The sequence below is a fragment of the Papio anubis genome, chromosome 12, assembly GCF_008728515.1.
Source record: "Papio anubis isolate 15944 chromosome 12, Panubis1.0, whole genome shotgun sequence".
NCBI lineage: Eukaryota > Metazoa > Chordata > Mammalia > Primates > Cercopithecidae > Papio > Papio anubis.
This window is the reverse complement of record NC_044987.1, coordinates 87,740,095-87,764,701: the sequence shown is the minus strand read 5'-3', so window position 1 is coordinate 87,764,701 and position 24,607 is coordinate 87,740,095. Positions and strand designations below refer to the sequence as shown.

At 38.2% G+C, this 24,607-nt stretch overlaps 1 protein-coding gene across 2 annotated transcripts in view; it reads right to left on the bottom strand.

Moving 5' to 3' along the window:
• Positions 1–24,607, bottom strand: part of METTL15 (methyltransferase like 15) — a 432,137-nt gene that overhangs the window by 103,600 nt on the left and 303,930 nt on the right. Inside the window, exon 10 of one of the 2 annotated variants that reach the window (XR_002517048.1) lies at positions 53–118. The exons of the other annotated variant lie outside the window; for it this stretch is intronic. The gene's annotated coding sequence lies outside the window, so the exon portion shown is untranslated. The remainder of the gene's footprint in view (positions 1–52; positions 119–24,607) is intronic. 2 annotated transcript variants of the gene reach the window in all.

Sequence of the window (24,607 nt, the reverse complement as noted above, 5' to 3'; positions counted from 1 at the left end):
TCCTCCACGCAGAAAACTAAGTGGGAGAGAGGGGCCTATAATACTGACTCACCTTAAGCACCAGCAGACAAAGCAAAAGGTGATTATTTTAGATCTCTTTCACAAGAAAATGTGCAGCCTAGAAACAGAAAGGGCAAAAGATCAGAAAAAAGAAAACAAGAAACATGCTAGACATTTTTACTTTTCTATAAGATGAAGTTAAGACATTTTTACTTATTAGCAAGACTAGTTTAAGAAAATTCTTCAGTCATTACGTCTATAAAAATGATGCAATATTAACATCATACCAAAATGACAGATGCAGATGTCAGTAGGGAGAACATATTAAACAGTATAAAGGGCTCTAAAAATGCAAAGCATTATGGCTAGGTTTTATGGGTTTTTTTTTGTTTATTTCTTTGGGTTTTCATAAAAAATATTTTATGAGTACATAGTAGGAGTATATGTTTATGGGGTATATGGGATATTTTGATATAAGCATGCAATGTGTAATAATCACATCAGGGTACGTGAAGTATCAATCACCTCGCACATTTATCTTTTGTGTTACAAGCAATCCAATTATACTTTTAGTTATATTAAAATGTACAGTTAAATTACTGACTACAGTCATCCTGTTGTGCTATCAAATACTAGATCTTACTCATTCTTTCTATTTTTTTGGCCTCTTTATCCCCACTACTCTCCATTCCCCTGGTACCCTTCCCAGCCTTTGGTAACCATCCTTCTACTCTCTATCTCCATGAGTTCAACTGTTTTAATTCTTAGGTCCCCAAAATAAGTGAGAACATGTGAAGTTTGTCTTTCCATTCTTGGATTATATCACTTAACATAATAACCTCCAGTTTTATACATGTTGTTGCAAATGACAGGGTCTCATTAGTTTTTATGGTTGAATAATACTCCATTGTGTAAATATACTGTATTTTCTTTGTTCATTTGTCTGTTGATGGACACTTAGGTTGTTTCCAAATCTTGGCTATTGTGAGTAGTGCTGCAGTAACCTTGGGGGTGCAGGTATCTCTTCATGCAATACATTGATTTTCTTTGTCTTGGGGGGCGGATATCTACCTAGCAGTGGGATTGATGGATCATATGACAGCTCTGTTTTTAGTTCTTTGAGGAACTTCCAAAATGATCTCCATAGTAGTTGTACTAATTCACATTTCAACGACAGTGTATGAGGGTTCTCTTTTCTCTTCATCCTTGAAAGCATTTGTTATTGATTGTGTTTTGGATAAAAGTTATTTTAACTGAGATGAATTGAGATGTTATTATCATTTTGATTTGAGTTTCTCTGATAAGTGATGTTGAACATTTTTATATGCCTCTTTGCCATTCATACGTCTTCTTTTAAGAAATGTCTATTCATATCTTCTGCTCATTTTAAAAATTGGATTATTGTTTTTTTCCTATAGAGTTTGCTTGAGCTCCTTATATACTCCATTTATTAACCCCTTATTAGATGGGTAGTTGCAAACATTTTCTCCCATTCTGTGGGCTGTTTTCCTTACTTGGTTGATTGTTTCCTTTGCTATGAAGAAACATTTTAGCTTGATATGATCCCATTTTCCGTTTTTGCTTTGGTTGCCTGTGCTGGTGGGATATTACTCAAGAAATCCTCACCTAGTGAATATTCCGAAGAGTTTCTCTAATATTTTCTATTAGCAGTTTCATAGCTTGTGGTCTTAGATTTAAGTTTTTAATCCATTTTGATTTTATTTTTGTGTATGGCAAGGGATAGAGGTTTAATTTGATTCTTCTGCATATAAATATCCAGTTCTCACAGCATCGTGTATCACACAGACTGTCCTTTTCCCAATGTTTGTTCTTGGCACCTTTGTGGAAAATGAGTTCACTGTAGATGTATGTATGGCTTTGTTTCTGAGTTCTCTATTCTGTTAATTTCACTGGTCTATGTGTCTGTGTTTATGCTAGTACCATGCTCTTTTTGTTACTATAGCTCTGTAGTGTAATTTGAAGTGAAGCAACATAACTCTCCCAGTATTGTTCTTTTTGCTCAGGATAGTTTTGAATATCTGGGTCTTTTGTAGTTCCACATAAATTTTAGAATTTTTTTTTCTATTTCTGTGAAGAATGTCATTGGTATTTTGATAGAGATTGTAGTAAATCTATATATTGCTTTGGGTAGTATGGATATTTTAATATTAATTTTTCCAAACCATAAACATGTAATACCTTCCATTTTTTGTATCCCCTTCCATTTCTTTTATCAATGTTTTACAGTTTTCATTGTAGAAATATTTCACTTCTTTTGTTAAATGAATTCCTAGTTATTTAATTTTATATACAGCTATTGTAAATGGAATTACTTTCCTGATTTCTTTTCAGATTGTTTGTTGTTGGCATATAAAAATGCTACTGATTTTTGTATGCTGATTTTGTATCCTGCAACTTTACTGAATGTGTTTATTAGTAATAGTAGTTTTTTGGTTGGGTCTATAGGGTATTCCAAATATAAGATCATATCATAAGCAAAAAAGGATAACTGGACTTCTTCCTTTCCAATTTGGATGCCTTTATTTATTTCTCTTGTCTGATTGGCCTAGCTAGGACTTCCAGTACCATGTTGAATAATAGTAGTGAAAGTGGGCATCCTTGTCATGTTCAACATCTTAAAGGAAAGGGTTTCTCTTTTTTTCCCATTTGTTATGATACTAGTTGTGAGTCTGTCACATATGGTTTTTATTATGTCTATGCCATTTTTTTAGGGTTTTATCATGAAGATGTGGAATTTTTAAAAAATGCTTTGTCAGCATCAGTTGAAATGATCATATGGTTTTCATCCTCCATTCTGTTGATATGCCGTATGACACTGATACATTTGCATATGTTGAATGATTTTTGCATCCCTGGGATAAATCCCACTTGGTCATGATGAATGATTTTTTTAATGTGTTGCTGAATTCAGTTTGCTTGTATATTGTTGATGATTTTTGTATTAATATGCATCAGAGATATTGACCTGTAGTTTTCTTTTTTTGGTGTCTCTTTGGTTTTGGTAGCAGGGTAATACTGGCCTCACAGAATGAATTTGGAAGTACTACTTCCACCTCTATTTTTCATAATAGTTTGAATAGGATTGGTATTGGTTCTTTAAATGTTCAGTAAAATTCAACAGTGAAGCCACCAAGACCGAGGGTTTTTTCTGCTAGGAGATGTTTTTTATTATGGTCTTGATCTTATTACTTGCTATTGCTCTGTTCTGGTGTTGAATTTCTTCACGGTTCAATCTTGGTAGGCTGTGTGTACCTAGAAATTTATTTATTTCTTCTAGGTTTTCCAATTTATTCACATATAGTTGCTCAAGTAGTCTCTAATTTGACCACTAATTTGAGTTTCTGCAGTATAGGTTGAATGTCTCCTTTTTCATCTCTAATTTTTTTGGGGTCGTCTCTCTTTGTTTCTTAGCTAATCTGGCTAAAAGATTGTCAATTTTGTTAATCTTTTTCAAAAAACCCAACTTTTAGTTTCTTTTATCTTTTCTATTGTTTTTCATTTCAATTTAATTTATTTCTGCTCTGATCTTTGTTATTTCTTCTACTAACTTTGGATTTGGTTTGCTCTTGCTTTTCTAGTTCTTTAGGATGCATTGCTGTGTTGTGTATTTGAAGTTTTTCTTCTTTTTTGATATAGGCACTTACAGCTATAAACTTCACTGTTAGTGCTGCTTTTGCTGTATCCCATAGCTTTCGGAATGTTGTGTTTCCATTACAATTTGTTTCAAAAAATTTTTCAGTTTTCTTATTAATCTCTTCATTGATCTACTGGTTATTCAGGAGTACATCATTTAATGTCCATTTATTTGTATAATTTCCAAAAGTCATCAATATTGATTTCTAGTTTTATTTCATTGTGGTCAGAGAAGATGAGAAGATACTTAATATTATTTTAACATTGTTGAATGTTTTAAGACTTGTTTTGTGGACTAACATATGGTCCATCCTTGAGAATGTTCCATTTGTTAAGGGAAAGAATGCATATTCTGTAGTCATTGGATAAAATATTCTGTAAATAACTATTAGATCATTTGATCTACAGTGCAGATTAAGTCCAATGTTGCTTTGTTGATTTTCTGTTTGCAAGATCTGTCCAGTGCTGAAAGTAGGGTGATGAATTGTGTAGTTATTACTGTATTGGGTAATCTCTCTCTTTAGCTCTAATGGTACTTGTTTTATATATCTGGGTGTTCCAGTGTTGGTGTGTATATATTTTCACTTTCTTGTACTTGAATATTGATATATTTCTCTAGGTTTGGAAAGGTCTCTGTTAGTATCTCTTTAAATAAACTTTCTACCTTTGTCTCTTTCTCTATCTTTTCTTTAAGGCCAATAACTCTTAGATTTATCCATTTTAGGCTACATTTTCTAGATCTTGTAGACGGGCTTCATTCTCTTTTATTCTTTTTTCCTTGTCTCTTCTGTGTATTTTTGAATAACCTGTCTTCATGCTCACTAATTCTCTCTTCTGTTTGATCAATTCTATTAAGAGACTTTGATACATTCTTCAGTATGCCAATTGCATTTTAAATTCCAGAATTTCTGCTTGATTCCTTTTAATTATTTCAATTTATTTGTTAAATTTGTCTGATAATATTCTGAATTCCTTCTCTGTGTTATCTGGGGTTTCTTTGAGTTTCCTCAACATAGTGATTTTGAATTCTCTGTCTGAAAGTTCACATATGTCTATCTCTCCAGGATTGGCCTCTCACACTTTATTTAGTTCATTTGGTGAGGTCATGTTTTCCTGGATGATAATGATGCTTGTGGATGTTTGTTAGTATCTGGGCATTGAAGAGTTGTATATTTATGGTAGTCTTTATAGTCTGGACTTGTTTGTATCTGTCCTTCTTGGGAAGGCTTTCCAGGTATTCAAAGGGACTTGGCTGTTGTGATCTATGTTTTTCATAACTGCAGCCATATCTGTTTTAGGGGGCACCCTACACTCAGTAGCACTGTGGTTCTTGTAGACTTGTAGAGGTACCTCCTTGGTCGTCTTGGACAAAATCTGTAAGAATTTTATAGGTTACCAGGCAGAGACTCTTGTTCTCTTCCCTTACTTTTTCCCAAACAGTCTCTCTCTTTCTTTCTGTGCTGAGCTGCCTGGAGCTGGGGGAGAGGTCACACAGGTGACCACTCCTGTGATCACCACCACTGGGACTGCACTGGGTCAGACCTGAAACTGGCATAGCGCTGGGTACTGCCCAAAGCTTGCTGTAATCACTCAAGGCTCTAGGGCTCTACAATCAACAGGTGATGAAGCCAGCCAGTCTTGTGTCCTACCCTTCAGGGCAATTGTCTCTCCTCTGGCCCAGGGTATGTCCAGAAATGTGATCCAAGAGCCAAGGCCTGGAATTTGTGACCCCAAGAGCCCACCTGGTACTCTACCCCACTAAGACCAAGCTGGTAGCTAAGCTGCAACACAAAGTCTTCTTTAGTCTCCCTTCTTCTTTTGTCAATCTGAAGCAGTCTCTTCTTCTAGCCACCACAGCTCTGAATATGCTGGGTCACACCTGAAGCCAGCACAACTCAAAGTCTCACCCAAGGCCCTTAGTATGTACTACCTGTAACCACTGTTGATTATTCAGGGCCCAAGAGTTCTTTAGTCAGCAAGTGATGAATCCTGCCAGAACTGGGTTCTTCCCTTCATGGCAGCAGGTTCCCTTCTGGTCCAGGATATATCTAGAAATGTTGTTCTGGACCTAGGGCCTGGAAAGGGGGCCTCATGTCTCTGCCTGGTGCCCTGTCCTATTGTGACTAAATGGGCATCCAAGTTATAAGACAAGGTCCTCTTTACTCTTCCCTCTCCTCTTCTCACATGAAAGGAAGGGGTATCTTTTGAAGCTGTGAGCTGTACTGCCTCAGGTTCAGAGAGGTGTGACACAAGCAGTCCTTTAGCTACCTTGGCTGGTGTCTCACTAGGTCGCATGACCCCTGCCCCAAGTCCATTTGGTCCAAGCAAAGCACAGCACTAGGACTTGCCTAGGAGTTGCAGTCCTTTTTGGCCTAAACTGCCTTTCAAGTTTATTTAGAACCCCAGAACACTTTAGCCCACAGTGGCAAGGCTTGCTGAAACTTAAGTTCTGACCACTAAGGTGGGTGATTTCCCTCTGGCTAGGGCAGGTCTAAATGTTCTTTCCATAAGTCTTGGCTGAGTTCTGCATGATATTGGCAGCACTGAGTTCCAATGCAAAGTCCCACATTCACCACACTTTCCTTGCCCTAATTGCCACAGATCTCTTTCTGCACCATGTAGCCACTGCAGGAGGATGGGGGAGGGGTGGTGTTGACAATTCAAAACTGTCTTTTCTAACCTTTTCAATGCCTCTTTCAGGAATATAAAGCTAAAACCAGGTACTGTGATTGCTCACCTGATTTTTAGTGCTTATGAAGGTGCTGTTTTATATAGACAGTTGTTAAATTTGGTGTTCCTGCAGAGAGGACGATTGGCAGAGGCTTCTATTGAGCCATCTTCCTCTGTCTCTGGCTAGGTTTTTCATTAGCCCCATCTAACTATGGCATCCAACCTCTAGTCAATATTCTATCATCCATCTTCAAAATAGACCTACTGAAAAGAAGCACTTCACCTACATGAAACTCAGTAATCCAGCAATCCCATTTTACTGAGACATAAAGAAAGAAAGTAAAATGGGCCACTGATCAGGCAAAGGTGCTATAATAAAGCTCGTGGACTTTTCTCACAGGAACGCTCCTGGAGGTAACAGTTGGAGTCAATTTGCTTGTATTTTAGGCACAAGTTTAACGAGCGTGATTGTCTGGTTTCCCAGTTCAAGGAATCCCAGAGGCAGCAGGTCATCAGAGAGACACACACTGGCAGTATCAAAGAGTGACAGCTGGCAGTATCAAAGACTGACAGCTGGCAGCCTGAGAGTTGATGAAGAGGACAGAAAAACTCTGAAAAGTTGATACCAGAACTCCAAACCGGATCCCCCACAGGTTCAAACACAGAGCCCTGCACTCAATAGGCTCTATTAAAGCCTGTTAGAATAATTTATGATTGAGTCATCAAGACAAGATCAAATTAGAATGTTCTATTTAATAAAACAGGGAAGTATATATATATTTTCAAAGATGTTCACCAAAAATAGTGTAGATGAACCTATTTTTATACAGATGAACTTTGCAACCAGAACAACTCATTTCCTTAATGTTCCAGATAGATAGTTGACATTTGACTGTACATTGGTCACGTCCCAATTTTAATCCTGAGCCACCTGCCCCTCAATGGCCAGGGAGCCACACTCAGGGAACACAAAGGCATTATGCTAATACTATCCTAAGTTTAACAAAATTAGGTAGGTAAATCTGCCACCCCCTCCAAGAAAAATTACACACTGCCACTCCAACCTCAAACATATGACTCCAGAGTTACCTATGCTACTGCCTGCTGCCAATCATATGTAACGTATGTTAGCATGTGTGCTGACCAAGTTTAAATCAGATTTCAGCTGACCACTTAAGAAGACATTCTTCTAATCTAACAATCTGAGCTTTTTGTGATTCAATTTATCTTTGAGTCCCTTGAGCTAGATTCTCAAGAAATCAAATAATTGCCATCCCATATTACTGAACTCTTGAACCTGAAAGACAAAGACAATAGATTGGGACTTAAAATATGGAGCAAAGACTACCATAAGTGATATTTTATTTTGCATTATTCTTTTTGCAAATACTAACAATGGAAAAATCAGGGTCACTAAAATCAGAGCAAACTTGAGATAAGAATTTTGCTGGACAGAATGCTTTTTATGCCTGTTACATATGTCTAAGACATAGTTCTGCCTCCAGAGATGGCATGTGCAACACTCCTGCTCTCTCCCATAACCATGGAAGATATAAAAAAATCAAGAAAGTGCTTTTTCTCACTAAGTCCAGACATAGCCTCAGAATCCTTTACAACAGAGTTCTCCAAATAGCTGTGATTAATAAATCCACAGTGGTGGTTTTATTACAGATTGCATGGGTTGGGAGGTAAAGCAGTAGTATCCAAGTTGTTTCTATTTTTATCTCAATAAATGATTCTTTCCAAAGATGTTACAGAGGTTTGGGTTTCCTGTGGTCATACATTTCAATCTATGTCTAATGTGTCTTCCTAAGTAATAGAAGCTGTAAAGCCCAAACTGCATTTTCAGCTAAGTTTCCACCCTGTTTTAGGATCCATCAAGAGATGGTGGCCTTGCAGGAAGAGATTGAAACTCCTGGCAAACACAGGGTCCGAAGAGGTTGTTTCTCCTGAGGCAGCTGGGAGCAAAGTTTGACAGTCCAGTCCCTGGTATCAAAGCTACAAAAGAGCAAAATATCTGTGGCAGCCAGATTTATTTTTAACAAGTCCCTTATGGTGCTTGGGCAATTCATTGGGCTGCATTATTTCTGAATGAGCAATTCACCCATACTTGGTTTCACTCTTAGATACAGGCAAGAGAGGCTCCTGTTCTGGTCCCAACATGTTAGAGGTTCCTCACTGACTTGACCCTTTACATGGAGTGAGGAGTATGTGAGACTAAGGGGACATACTTAATTGGAGCTCTAGCCCCAGATGGTGCCCCGGGAAACATGGACCCATATTGTTTACCCAAATGGCCCTGAGCTTGCTTCCATGGTCTGTGTGGATCTCTTTCCTGGGACCATTTTTCTCGGAGTGTCCCACTCCACCAGTGTGGGCATCTTTAGATCTGACAGTGACGACAGGGCAACTTGTCGCCAGGCATATAGATAGAGCTTGAACACGTGAGCTGTAGTCTCCACACACAGGCACACAAGGTGCTTGCAGCACAGAATGAAGTCAGAGATGGGCAGAGAAGGGCTGGGAACCTGGGTTGGGAGCTGAGGCTATGCTTTCCCCAAGGCACTATGCTTTGGTGAGAAACCCAGAGAAGTCTATTGTAAGGTCAATCTGGACTTTCCAGGTCATTTCAGAGGTACCTTTCTCAAACGAGAATAGTAAATATTTTATTTAATTATTTGAAGATTTGATTTAACTTTTAAGTATTTAGACATATGTTATGTGGGTCTCTACTTATATCGCAGGCCCCACAAATTTTACAAGTAAGACTGCTTAGTTCTTTCTCCATCCTGTAAATTCTGTAAGCTACCTTGTACCCTATAATAAACCCCGTTCTGCCTAAGCTACCTAACATAGATTCTATTTTCTAATACCAAGAATCCTTGCTACTACAGCTCCCTAGGTGTTTAAAAGGAGACGCTATTGTCCTTTTCCTATACCTAAGTCTATATCAGCTCAAGGAATTGATGTAGATTTCATCAAATCAAGTCTTCCAGTATCAACTGTAGCTTCTATTTGTTGTGAGTGACTCTTCCCATTCCCAAGGCTCTGTACTGTAGTAGAAAGAGTACTGAAAGTTGAATGAGAGCGTGGGTTGGAGACCTAGCTCCAACACCAGTAGTGCCACTTTGAACAAGTCATTTTTAACCTCTCTGAAACTATTTTCTCACCTGAGGATTGAATAAGATAATGTGTATACATATTCTTCATTGAAAAGCACTGTGAAAATGTAACATTTCCATTTCTAATGCTGGAACTAAGAAAATAGCTAATAATAGCTGGATTCGTAGGTATATGCCCTGCGGTGTGTTCTCAGATACCTTTTCTTTTATTTCCTTCAAAAACTGCTCTAGCTACTTTCCCCTAGAAAGCCAAATCTACTGTCCTAACTATGACTCCATTAGAAAATATTTCTAGAAAGTCATTCAGATGTTTCCATTCGCCAATTCCATTTTGGTACTGCAAGTTCTAACTCTATATACTACAGAAAACCATTTCTCCCGTGCTTGCTATTTAAAGTCTTCAAGAACTTGTCAAGCATTATTATGTCATACTCACCCTACTCTGGGATTTAATCATATACTTAATCTACTTCAAAACATATTCATTTTCTGGAGTGCCCAATGACATGATCCACAATAGCAGAGATAAGGATTCAAGCATTTAAGTTCCTCTTGGGTTTTCTTGGTTTTCTGAATCTCAAGGAATCTTCTGCAGTTAGTCCTACAGCAATGCAAGCTTCAAATGGCTTTCACAACATAATGTATAGAATCTACTACAATAGTAGTCTATGCTAGCAGGAAGGTGAGTTTTCTGTGGCTTATAATCTTGGAAAAAACACTTCAAAAGTCATTTTGATGGCATCTTTTAATTAAATGCCTAAGTGTCTATGATATCAGCAAGAACTGCATTAGATAATTTCTATTTTCAAAAGATTTGTCTAGTTTCCAATTTTCCTCACCAGATAGTTCTGTGAAGTTCTCAAAAACAAAAAGTAAATGATTAAACAAAAAATTGAAATTGTAGAACCATTGAAACATGGCATCAAATAGTTGAAACTACATACAACCTCTGAGAAAATGCTTTAAACTTTGAACAATTAATATTGCCATAGGTTCTGTGGCTGGGAGCATGCGTGTGTTGGCTCTATGCCTTGCCTCTCTTCAGATCTGGTCTCTATCATAGGGTGGGGGAGAACTGAGCCCTGCAGTCTATATTTCCCAGCATCCTAGATAAGCTGTCTTCTAATTGAGTTTTAACAAAGGGAGGCACGGGCAGGAGATTGAACAGGTTGGGAAAGAGAAGTTAGGGTATTTCTCTTTCTGTTTGCTTGCATTAAGTACCTTCTCAGAAGTTGCTTCCCCTGTGTGTTTCTTGCTCCTTGCTTTCGTTGGTTGGCAAGTTTGTCTTAGCTCCAGGTTCCATCAGGTGACCTCTGCTCCTGAGCAGTAACACTGCCTGCATCTTTTATCTTTCCAGCATATACATGTGGTTTCTGCTGTTTAACTTTGGTTTCCCTTAACACTCCCTCTTTGGTCCTCACCAACTTCATCACCTGTATAATAATTTCTCCAAATAAAATTCACCCTGTTGAAAGTCTTAAAGTGATCTCCACTTTCTTGGTTAGACTGATGGATAATATAATGCCTTGAACTTTGAAACAATGCATATAACTATTAGTGCACAAATAGGAATGTTAAGAAACTCTGCACTACATGATATGGAACATAAATTTTAGAAAATCTGCCACAGCAAGAAGACTAGATCAGAGGGACCACGGAAAAGAATACGAATCTAGAGATTTGATTGTCTTTTTTTTTTTTCTCTCTCTCTCTAGGTGAAACAATATCTAAGTAAGTACTGAGTGCACTGATAGTCACTAGCTATTTTAAATTCTGATATTAGGCCAGTAGGTTTATTGTCTAGTATGAACCACATTAAGATGTTCATTAGAACAGCTAAGGGACATTGCCTCCTATTCCTTCAAATTCATCTGACCAACATTTTCTCTTCCATAAAAATGACCACTTCTAGAGTCAGGAGAAAAGGGGTAGTACAAATGCTCAGCAATTCAGAAGTCATTAATATTAGAATGTGAGACCCATTTCATCCTTTTATTTCAATAAGAGTGTTTTCTACGTAGGGAAACCACTGTGTAGATTTGCATACACGTTATTTTGTTTTACCTGTAAAAATTATATCTTGCAGGAAACGAATAAAATCTTTGTTTAGGTGGAAATATGTCTTTCCAAAATCAGTTTATAAAACATCTTAGTCCAAAAGTTTAGTTTGTAAAAAGGAATTTTAAACAATTTTAGGGAAGGAATACTATCACTTTCAGGGAAGCTAAAATTAAATGAGGAAATAAGAATGGTAATTAGGAGGCAAAGAAGAAAAACTACTAAATATCTGTTTTAATAAAATAGATATGATGGGTAACTGAGCTCATATATAAATGGTATTAAATGGGTATAAATGGGTATGTCAGTTTGAGACAGAGATGGAAAACCACTTATTTAGTAGTATTTTTTTGTCTTAAAAGGAAAACATATTTGTTCTAAAAAACTTTTAATGAATTTTATTGTGTATAGTTAAAGCTTACAAATGATATTATGGGATGTATTATATTTTATGCATAGATACATAGATACATATAGATAGTATAATGGTTACTACAGTGAAGCCTACTAACATATATATCATTTCACATAGTTACTATTGTATATGTGACAAGAGCAGTTAAAATTTACTAATTTAACAAGATCTCGAATACAATACAATTTTTTTAACTTGACTCCTCATGTTGTACTGTAGCTCTCCAGACTTGTTCATTCTATGCATCAGCTATTGTGTATTCTTTGACCTAAATCTCCCCATTTCCTCCCCTCTGACCTCCACCCATGGGACCAATGTTTCATTCTCTGTCCCTGTGCTTCTAAGCAATCTTTTTAATATATTTCACATATCAGTGAAATCATGCAATATTTTTCTTTCTGTGTTTGATTTATTTCACTTAGTATAATGACTGCCAGTTCCAGCCATGTTGTGGCAAATGTCAGAATCTCCTTTTTTAAGGCTGAATAATCTTCCATTATTCCATATATATTCTGATATTATGGAAAGTGATATATGTATCACCTTAATTATATATCACCATAACAGAAAATGTGAGCTTTCTCTCTCTCTCTCTCTCTCTCTCTCTGTCTCTCTCTCATATATATATAACATTATCTTTATCCATTCATCTGTTTTAGTCATTCATTTCCATATTTTGACTATTGTACATAATGCAGCAATAATCATGGGCATGCAGACATTCTTATGAGGTGGTAATTTCATCTCCTTTGGGTATATACCCAGAAGACAGACTGCTGGGTCATAAGGTAGTTTTATTTTTAATTTCTTTGGAAAATTCCCTACAGTTTTGGCTATATAATGGCTACATAATGTACATTCCCTACAAAATGGCTATACCAATGTACATTACTACCAGCAATATACTCCAGTTCCCCTTTCTCCATACCCTCATTAACATTTCTTATCCCTAATCTTTTTAATAATAGCCACCCTTACAGGTGTGAGGTGATATCTCATAGTGATTTTAATCTGCATTTCCCTCCTGACTAGTGTTGCAGAGTACCTTTTCATATACCTGCTGGCCATCTTTATGTCTTCTTCAGGGAAATGTCTGTTCAGGTCCTTTGGCCATTTTAAAATCAGGTTATTTATTTTCCTGCAATTGAGTTGTAAGAGTTCTTTATAAATTTTGGATATTAACCCCTCATCAGATAGGTGGTTTGCAATTATTATTTTCCAGTTCAGAAAGTTGCCTTTTCATTTTGTTGATTGTTGTCTCTGCCATGCAGATTTTTAGTTTAATGTAGTCCCATTATTTATTTACTTATTTATTTGGTACCTGAGTTTTTAGTATGATACTAAAGAAAAAATCATTGTGAAGGCCAAGGTCAAGGAGCTTTTCTCCTATGTTTTCTTCTAGGAATTTTAGAGCTTCAAGTCTTACGTTTATTTAGGTCTTTTATCCATCCATTTTGAGTTGATTTCTGTGTATGATATAAGGGTTGAATTTCATTCTTTTACATGTAGAAATACAGTTTTCCCAACATTATTTATTAAAGAGACTATTGTTTCTCCTTTGTGACCTCTTGATGCCCTTGTTGAAAATTAGTTGTCCACATATGTTTGAATTTATTTCTGGGCTTTCTATTCTGTTGCCTTGGTCTATATTTCTGTTTTTAATGCCAGTACTATGCTATTTTGATTACTATAGCTTTGTAATATAATTTTAAATCAAGACGTGATGCCTCCAACTTTTTTTTTTTTTGGTATTAATTTTGCTATTGGCGAATTTTTGCAGTCCCACATGAATTTTAGAATTTTTTTTTTGTTTCTATGAAGAACATAATTAGAATTTTGATGGGGATTATGTTAAATCTGTATATTGCTTTGGGTAGTATGACTATATTAACAATATTAATTATTCTTATTCATGAACATTGATATATGTTTCCATTTATTTGTGTTCAATTTCTTTCATTAGTGTTTTATAGTGTTCACTGTACAAATCTTTCACCTCCTTGGTTAAATGCATTCCTGGCTATTTTTTGAAGCTATTATAAATGGAATTAAAAAATTTTTTTCTTTAGTAAGGTTGCTTGTATCTATTGCTACTGATATTTGTATGTTGATTTTGTATCCTGTAATTACTAAAATCATTTATTAGTTCTTACAGTTTTTTATGGAATCTTTGGGGTTTTCTATCTATAGAATCATGTCATCTGAAAATAAAGACGATTTTGCTTCTGCTTTTCCAATTTGCATACCTTTTATTTATTTTTCCTGTATAATTTTTCTTGCTAGTATTTCCAGTACTATGTTGAATGGAAGTGGTTGAAAGCAGACATCCCTGTCTTGTACCTGATGTTAGTGGAAAACCTTTCCATTTTTCCCTGTTGATTATCATGTTAGCTGTTAGTTTTTGTTAAATGGCCTTTACTATGTTAGAAATATTCCTTCTATACCTAAACTGTTGAGTTTTTATCAAGAGAGAATGCTGAACGTTGTCAAATATTAATGTTTTTTCTGAGTCAATTGAGATGATCAAGTGTTTTTACTTTTTATTCTGTTGGTGTGATATATCACACTGATTGATTTGCATACATTAAATCAGTCTTGCAGGCTAGGGATAAATCCCACATGGTCATGATGTATAGTCTTTTTGATGTGTTGTTGAATTCAGTTTGCTACTATTTTATTCAGGATTTTTGCATCAATGTTCATTAGAGATATTGGCCACGTGTTTTTCTTTTCTTGCAATGTCTGTCTAGCTTAGGTATCAAGGTGATGCTGGCCTCGTCAAAATGTGTTTAGAAGTATGAGGTATTACTTCTAACTCTATTTTTTGAAGGAGTTTTGAAATTATTGGTAATCATTCTTCTTTGTATGTGTGGCAGAAATCAGTAGTGAATCCATCTGGTCCTGGGCTTTTCTTTGTTGGAAGGTTTTTAGTTACCTCTTCAATCTCTTTATTTGTTATTGATCTGCTCAAGCTTTCTATTTCTTCCTGATTGAATCTTGACAAGTTACATTTTTGAGGAATTTATACATTGTCTCTAGGTTATCTAATTCATTGGCATAGAGTGTTTCATAATAGTCCTTTATGATTATTTTCTGATTCTTTTATGATTTACTTTCATTTCTGATTTTATTGAGTGTTCTCTCTTTTCCTTAGTCTAGCTAGGGTTTTGTTGATTTCATTTTTTCAAAAAAACAACTGTTGGTTTTGTTAATTTTTTTCTATTATTTTTCTGTTTTCTATTTATTTCTGTTCTGATTTTTATTATTTCCTTCCTTCTGCTAACTTTGGGCTAAGTCTGTCTTTCTTTTTCTAGTGCCTCTATAATGAGGTGTAACATAAGGCTATTTATTTGAGGTCCTTCTTCTTTTTTAATGTAGGAATGTATTGCTATAAACTTCCCTCTTAGACTGCTTTTGCCGCATCCCATAGATTTTGATATGTTGTGTTTCCATTTTCATCTGTCTTAAGACACTTTAAAATTTCCCTTTTGGTTCCTGCTTTGATCCATTTGTTGTTCAGGGGAATGTTGCTTAATTTCCACATATTTGTGAATTTTCCAATATTCCACTTGTTATTAATTTCTAGTTGATAACATTGTAATCAGAAACTGTATTTGCAGGGGCCTTTGAAAACAGTATGCTGAGAATAGATAGGGCTCAAGGACAGTATCTCCAATTGAACTTTTAATGAACTCTTATAGGCGCCAAGAAGGCGGGCAGATAAGGAAGAGCATAGAAACAAAGAACTGAGTAGAAGGTTACATCTGGGAAAATAAAGTTTGTTTTGCATTGCATTCTTTCTGCTGATGTGGGGTTTATGGAGTATAAACAAAGTGAGGCGGAGACTCTGAGCGCGGCCACCATGTTCTCTGTGTGTCTTTGTCTTTTGTGTGTTCTTTCATTCTCCACCACCCCCAGCACGGACCCCAACACGTATTAGATATGATTTAAATATTCTTAAAATAAAAATTGTTTTGTGGTCTAACACATGATCTATCCTGGAGAATGTTCCATATGTACTAAAAAAGAATGTATATTCTGCCGCTGCTGGATGACAAATTCTATATGTTTGTTAGGCCCATTTGGTCTAAAGTGTAATTCAAGTCCAGCATTTCCATGTTAACTTTGTGTCATTGTTGAAAGAGGGTGTGGTAAAGTTTTCTTTAAAAATACTTTAAAATATAAAGGAAAAATTTAGTTTGCTCAGAGATACATACCTGATCATCTTAAGGTATTTACTTCAAGATGTGATATATTGAGGGGCGGAGCAAGATGGCCGAATAGGAACAGCTCCAGTCTCCAACTCCAAGCGCGAGCGACACAGAAGACCGGTGATTTCTGCATTTTCAACTGAGATACTGGGTTCATCTCACTAGGGAGTGCCGGACGATCAGTGCTGGTCAGCTGCTGCAGCCCGACCAGGCTGGAGAGCGGAAAGCAGGCTTAGGGCATCGCCTCACCTGGGAGTTTAAGGGGAAGGGAATCCTTTTCCTCAGCCAGGGGAACTGAGACACACAACACACCTGGAAAATCGGGCAACCCTACCCACTGCACTTGCTAACGCACACCAGAGACATATCCCACACCTGGCCGGGAGGGTCCCATGCCCACGGGAGCCCCCTCAGCCAAGGCTGTGCACACAGCAGTCTGTGATCTACCAGCAAGGCAGCAGCTAGGCTGGGGAGTGGGCGCCCACACATTGAGGGCTTAAGTAGGTAAACAAAGCCGCTGGTGGCCTTTACTGGGGTGGAGCCTGCAGCTCAAGGAAACCTGCCTGTCTCTGTAGATCTCCCACCTCTGGGGACAGGGCACAGTAAATAATAACAAACGCAGCAGAAACTCTGCAGACGGAAACCACTCTGTCTGACAGCTTTGAAGAGAGCAGTGGATCTCCCAACACAGGAGGCTGGGAGGGAGCCGAGAAGGGACAGACTGCCTGCCTGGCGGGGTCCCCACCCCTGGAGTAGCCCTTAACTGGGAGACATCCCCCCACCAGGGCAGCACCTGACACCCCACACCACAGTGGTGGAGCACTCCTCTGAGAGGAAGCTCTCCAAAGCAAGAATCAGGATATACACTCAGCTGTTCAGCAATTATCTCATCTCTGCAACCCTGCTGCTGATACCCAGGCAAACAGGGTCTGGAGTGGACCAAGCACCTAGGACTCGATGAGGGGGTCCTGACTGTTAGAAGGAAAACCATCAAACAGGAAGGACACTTACACCAAACTCCCCATCAGTACGTCACCATCAATAAAGACCAGAGCAGATAAACCACAAAGATGGAAAAAGTAGGCAGAAAAGCTGGAAATTCAAAAAAATAAGAGCATTATCTCCCCGGGTAAAGGAGCTTAGCCTTATCGCCAGCAACGGATCAAAACTGATAGAGAATGACTTGAATTTAGATGAGAAGAAGGTCTATCCATCAAACTCCCCAGAGCTGGAGTGAATTCACGACCTGAATTAAAGTGCAAAGCAAACCTTCAATGGCCGAAACTGAGTTCAGCCAGTGAACAGCTGGAAGCCAGCTGGTGAGAAACAAGAAGAAGGCGGAGAAGGTAAGCCAGGGACCCATTTGAATTAATCGAAGAAGAGGTCGGCGAGCTGACATCAGCGAATGGCTGGCCAGAGAAACCAGCGTTCAAACGTCCGTCCCAACATCCAAATCCAACGACGAGAAATGGCGGAGGTGGTTTTAAACCGCTGGTGCCACTTTCAGAGAGCACCGTCCAGCAGGTTCCCCGTCCAGCAGCAGCGCCTGTCATCCAGTTCCGAACAGAAACGCCAAACAAAAGAGGCCCCGACAGCCGCCCACCGTAGGAACCGGATCACCAGAAAGGTTAGCAGCAATCCCCGAAGGCAAAGCGAGAAAAGGCCGAAGCATCACAGCAACTTCACGGGATGGCAGGTGGGATCTGGGAAACCGCAGGAGCGGGCCACGATCGAACATCTGCCAACGCCAAATCCAGCGTCCAGCCTTCACCCGAAGCCAGCGCGCGAAGCTGAGAAGAAATCTTTGGTGATAATAAATGCTGATTTCATGAGTCTGCCCTGAAGAAGCACCGCGCCATGCCTGGGAAAGAAACGAAACCCAGCCCGCCCAGCTGCGCGCAACAGCGCCGTGCGCTGACCACCGGAGGCGGAATGAAATCAAACTGAACGGTTTATGAAACGAAGCAGGTCGAACGCGTGCGGATCCGCCAAGGCCCAGCAGTTATTGTGACCCTGGAAGGAAGCGAATTTGCTGCCTGAATGAAGACGAAGCAACCCAGTCCGCAATGAATCAACCGGCTACAGCCCAGGAGTGGACGGAACACGCCGCCATCGGCAATGCCGCAGGCCCCGAAATGACTTTAAATCATCAAAATTGGGATAAAGAAGGCATACCGTCGGCGCAGCGGGGAATCCTCACTGGTTTCAACCATCTGGAGAAAAGGTAGTTTCACCACATTCAGGTAAAAGCGGCCCGGATTGCAGAAGATAGACCAGATCTCTGGAAGAACGGGATGGCAAATACCGCCTGCTTAAGGCTGCAGACTAAACGGAAAGCGACGTCCAGAATGAACCCATCCCCGGCAGCGACACCCGTCCCACCCAAACGGGAGTGCGCAATATCTTTCTCAAGTACCATCGTTTCATTCAAATGTTGAACGGTAGTCCAGCAATTTTCGCCGCGAAGAATAGGAACCAGTCTCTGGATTTCAGCGCAAACCAAACCGAACCGAATGAAGAAAACCAATCAAACCACCCAACCGTCCTGAATGGATCACTTCAGGCGGAAGCGCAGCCAGCTGAAGTGCCGGCGTCCGCACGTCTGCCACGCGTTACCGAATCCGGTAGAGTTTGAAAGCGGGATAAATTAGCCAGCCGTGGAAAGCCCGGCGTGGATCAACGAATACTCGTTGACGGAAATGGTGAAACGAGAAGAGCAAACGTTGCCCGAAGTTGCCACGCAGCCACACCGAAGATCATGAGCAAGAATCCAGCAACCCCCAAAACGTCGAAACCAGCAGCCGCTTCTGGCGATCGCAGCAGCAGCCATTAACGCACGTTGGCATCGGTGGCGTCAACAACACCGAAATCACTGGCACCGCTAAACAAAACCGCACCCAGAAGAAACGGATAATTTCCTGGATCGCTTAATTTCCAAGACTAAACCAGGAAGAAGTTGAACTCCCCTGAATAGACCAAAGCAGGCCTGAAATCTGAGGCAACAATTAGTTAGTCTACCAACGAAAAAGCTGGACTAGATGGATTCATAGCTGAATTCTCACCAGAGAAGGGAGTGATTGGCACCATTCCTTCCGAAACTATTCCGTAATCATTGTAGAAAAAGAGGGAATCCTAACTCATTTCCTTTATGAGGCTAACATTATCCTGATACTCAAAGCCACAGACATTACTGAAAAAAGAGAATTTTAGACCAATATGCCTGATGAACATTGGATGCAAAAAATCCCCAACAAAATACTGGCAAACCGGATCTGAAGTAACACATCTAAAAGCTATCTGCACATGATCAAGTGGGTTTTATCCTGATGCAAGGGAGGGATGCATTCAACATCTCAAATCAACAAAAACATAATCCCAGTATATAAAAACAGAACCAAAGACAAGAACTACGATTATCTCAATAGATGCAGAAAGGCTTTTGACAAAATTCAACAGCCCTTCATGCTAAAAACGGGCTCAATAAATTCGTATTGATGGAACGTACCTCAAAATAATAAGAGCTACTTATGATAAACCCACAGACAATATCATACCGGAATGGCAAAACTGGAAAAATTCCCTTTGAAACTGGCATTAAGACAGGGATGCCTCTCTCACTCACTCCTATTCAACATAGTGTTAAAGTTCTGGCTGTGCACCCAGTAAGCAAGAGAAAGAAATCAAGGCTATTCAGTTAGGAAAAGAAGAAGCCAAATTGTCCCTGTTTGCAGACGAGACATGATTGTATATTTAGAAAACCCCATTGTCTCAAAAGCCTAAAATCTCCTTTAAGCTGATAAGCAACTCCAGCAGTCCTTCAGGATACAAAATTAATGTGCAAAATCACAAGACTTTATACACCAGTAACAGATAAACAGGAGAGCCAAACTAAGGAATGAACTTCCACCACAGATTGCTCTAAAGAGAATAAAATACCTAGGAACTAAACTTCATAACAGATGTATGCCGACCTCTTCAAGGAGGAAACTACAAAACCACTGCCCAAAGTGAAATAAAAGAGGACACAAACAAACGGGAAGAACATACCCATGCCTGACAGGAAGAATCAATATCGAAATGCCTTGGCAGCCCATGTCATTTAGAGAGATTCAACGCCATCCCATCAAGCTACCAAATGAGTTTCTTCCGCTAGAATTGGAAAAACTGCTTAAAGTTCATAGTATGGAACCAAAAGATCTTGATCTCCAAGACAACCCTAGGTCAAAAGAACAGCTGAGGCATCACGCTACCTGGACTTCAAACTATACTGCTAAGCAAGGCTACAGTAACTAAAACAGCATGGTACTGGGTAACAAACAGAGATATACCAATGGAACAGAACAGAGTCTCAGAGTCAATACCACACATCTACAGCCATCTGATCTTTGACAACCTGAGAAAAGGTAAGAAATGGGGGAAATACATTGAAGGAACACAATGAAGGAACACAATCTTGTTCCTTCTTATGGCTGTAGTATATGCAGTGGAACACTAACAGAAGGAAACAATGAAGGAACACTATGGCTGCATAGCATATGCAGTGGAATACAATGAAGGAACACAATCTTTGTTCCTTCTATATTGCATAGTATCTTGGGTGTATATGCCCCATTCTTTCATCTAGTCTATCATTTTATGGCATTTGTGTGATTTCTTGCCACATCTTTTGTTATTGTAATTATGCAGTGAACATATGCATGCATTTATCTTTATAATAGGATGATTTATATTCTTTTGGATGTATATCCAGTAACGGGATCACTGGTTCAGATGATATTTCTGCTTCTAGGTCTTTCAGGAATCAACACACTGTCTTCCACAATGGTAGAACTAATTTAATTCCCACCAACAGTGTAAAAGCTTCCTATTTCCGCACAGCCTCACCGACATCTGTCGTTTCTTGACTTTTTAATAATTGCCATTCTGACTGGCATGGGTATATCATTGTGGTTTTGATTTGCATTTCTATAATGATTAGTGACGTTGAGCTTTTATTCATATTCTTGTTGGCTGCATAAATGTCTTCTTTTGATAAGTTTCTGTTCATGTCCTTTGCCCACTTTTTAAAGGGTTTTTTTTTTCTTGCAAATTTGTTTAAGCTCCTTATAGATGCTGGATATTAGACCTTTGTTGGAAGGATAACTTGTAAAAATTTTCTCCCATTCCACAGGTTGTCCGTTCACTCTGATGATAGTTTCTTTTGCTGTGCAGAAGCTCTTTGGTTTAATTATATTCCATTTGTCAGTTTTTGCTTTTGCTGCAAATACTTTTGACGTTTTCATCATGATATCTGTCCATGCCTATGTCCTGAATGGTATTGCCTAGATTTTCTTCCAGGGTTTTTATAGTTTTGGGTTTTACTTTTAAGTCTTTAAACCAGCTTGAGTTATTTTTTGTATAAAGTGTAAGGAAGGAGTCCAGTTTCCCTGATGAACATCATTGCAAAAATCCTCAATATAATACTGGCAAACTGAATCCAGAAGCACATCAAAAGCTTATCCACCACGATCAAGGTGGCCCAGAATGCAAGGCTGGTTCAACATATGCAAATCAATAAACATAATTCATCACATAGACAGTACTAAAGACAAAAGCTACCTGATTATTTCAATAGACACAGAAAAGGCCTTTGATAAAATTAAACTTTCCTCCACGTTAAAAACTCTCAATAAATTAGGTATTGATGGGACATACCTCAAAATAATAAGAGCCACTTATGACAAACCCACAGCCAATATCATTCTGAATGGGCAAAAGTTGGAACCATTCCCCTCGGAAACTGGCACAAGACAAGGAAGCCCTCTCTTACCATTCCTATTCAACATAGTATTGGAAGTTCTAGCCAGGGCAATCAGGCAAGAGAAATAAAGAAAGCATATTCAAATAGGAAGAGACGAAGTCAAACTGTCTCTGTTTGCAGATGACATAATCCTATATTTAGAAGATCCCATCGTCTCAGCCTAAAAGCTTCTTTTATTATTATTATTATTATTATTCTTTAAGTTCTAGGGTACATGTGCACAACCTGCAGGTTTGTTACATATGTATACTGGATTAAGAAAATGTGGCACATATACATGAAAAGCTTCTTAAGCTGATAAGCAACTTTAGCAGTCTCAGGATACAGAATCAATGTGTAAAAATCACAAGCATTCCTTTACACCAACAATAGGCAAGAAGAGAGCCAAATCATGAATGAACTCCCATTCACAAATGCTACAAAAAGAATAAAATACCTAGCAATACAGCTAACAAGGGAAATGAATAACCTCTTCAAAAAGAATTACAAACCACTGCTCAAGGAAATAAGAGAGGACAAAAACAAATGGAAAATACTGTGAAAATGGCCATACTGCCCAAAGTAATTTATAGATTCAATGCTATTCCCATTAAACTACCATTGACATTCTTCACATGATTAGGAAAAAAAAAAAAAAACTATCTTAAAATTCATATGGACCTAAAAAGAGCCCAGCTAGCCAAGACAATCCCAAGCAAAAAGACAAAGCTGGAGGCATTGTGCTACCTGACTCCAAACAATACTACAAGGCTATGTTAATTAAAACAGCATGGTACTAGTACAAAAACAGACACAGAGACCAACGGAACAGAGTAGAGATCTCAGAAATAAGATTGCACACCTTCAACCATCTGAACTTTCTTCAACAAACCTGACAAAAGCGAGGATGGTTTTCATAACTGATTTTGAGAGATGAGTATGCCAAAGCAATAATCCTTCATAAAATAGTGGCTATGTATTTCCAACAATCATTTGAAATGGGAGCTTAGACTAAAGACTTGTAAAGCTACAGCAGAGTTCTACATAGCATGTGCTGCAGAATATTCATCATGTGAGATTCTCATAGATACTAACATTTCAAAAGTGTTCTGAGGTATAGTGATTTTAGAGTCAAACAGAATTTGTTGCTATTATGGTTTACTGAAGGTCTTCCCAGAGTCCTTAATGTTCTTATATACTTTTGAACACACCAAAAGGAGAATATTATATGGAACATGTTCCAGATTTATTTGACCACAAAAACTTCTGTGCACTAAGCACCCTGAGAAAAAAGTGTTCTGTGGAACAGAGGATTGAGCAAAATTACTCTGAATGGAACTGAGAAAAAGTAAATTATAGTTAAGGCCAAATGGGAAAACCATGTCAAAATAAGTTAGATCAAGTTTAATGATCATATAGCAAGCATTGCATGTCTTGAAATCTTGCTTTTAATTTGAATTCCTTATTTATCTCTTTAAAAACACTGATTGATCTATATTCCTGTTAGTGCATAGCTCTAAATAAAAGTAATATTTGTCAGACTGTGAACTTAATCTCATCATGACATGCTTTTGAGGAGGGCATATAATATAGTGAAAAAGTCCTGGACTAGGAGTTAGGACAAAGTGGCCATTAGCTAGTTTTGTGAGCTTAGAATATTAGCCCAAGCTCCATGAGCTTTTGTTGGCACACTGTAGCTGTACAATAAATGTTTGTTCAATGAATTATTTAAACTACATGTTCAGAAACTTTTAAATCATTCTTATTTGGTATCATTTATGGTCTTGAAAAAGATCTAATCAGCCTTTCTATGACTGGTCTTACAAATATTAAGTTCTGATATCTCTACTTAAGATTCACAGTGTTTTTAATAATGATGCTATCAAGAGGAAGACAGATCATTATTCAACTTCTTATTAACAATACAAAAATAAATGTGCCTCTGTCCTCTCTTTTGCCTGGACAGACATTTGCACTCCAAGGATCAGAGGCCTTGCTCATCTACATTTTTGCATTATCTTTGCAGTGCCACATTGGCCTACGGCTTATTTGTCTTCCACAATATAGATGTTTAACCTGGGGATACTAAGCTTCAAAGGGTCTGTTATAATCTGAATGTTTGTGTCCCCTCAAAATGTATATGTTGAAACCTAATCACCAATGTGATGGTGCTAGGAGGTGGGGGCCACTGGGAGATGATTAGGCCATGACAACTCCACCCTAATGAATGGGATGAATGCCCTTATAAAATCGGCCCCAGAGAGCTGCCTTGCCCTTTCCACCATGTGAACATACAGCAATAAGATGCCATCTGTAAACCAGGAAGTAAGCCCTAACCAGACAACAAATCTGCTGGATCCTAGATCTTGGCTTTCCCAGCCTCTAGAACTGTGAGTAACAAATATCTATTATTTATAAGCTATTCAATTTAGGGTATACTTTGTTATATTAGTAATAACAATTTATGGTAATTTTCTGTTATAGTAGACAGAATGAAGTACGGCAGGATCCTTGCACCCCACGGAACTGTGTGTAGCAATTTCTTTTTATATGGACACATTTATTTTTCTGGAGAGAGACTCTATAGCTTTTAATACATTTCCAAAAGGTATCTTTAATCTCTCAAAAAATTAAAAAATATTGCTTATAGGTTTTTTTTAAGGTTTTTTTTTCCTATAGACCTTCTCTGTGGTCATGT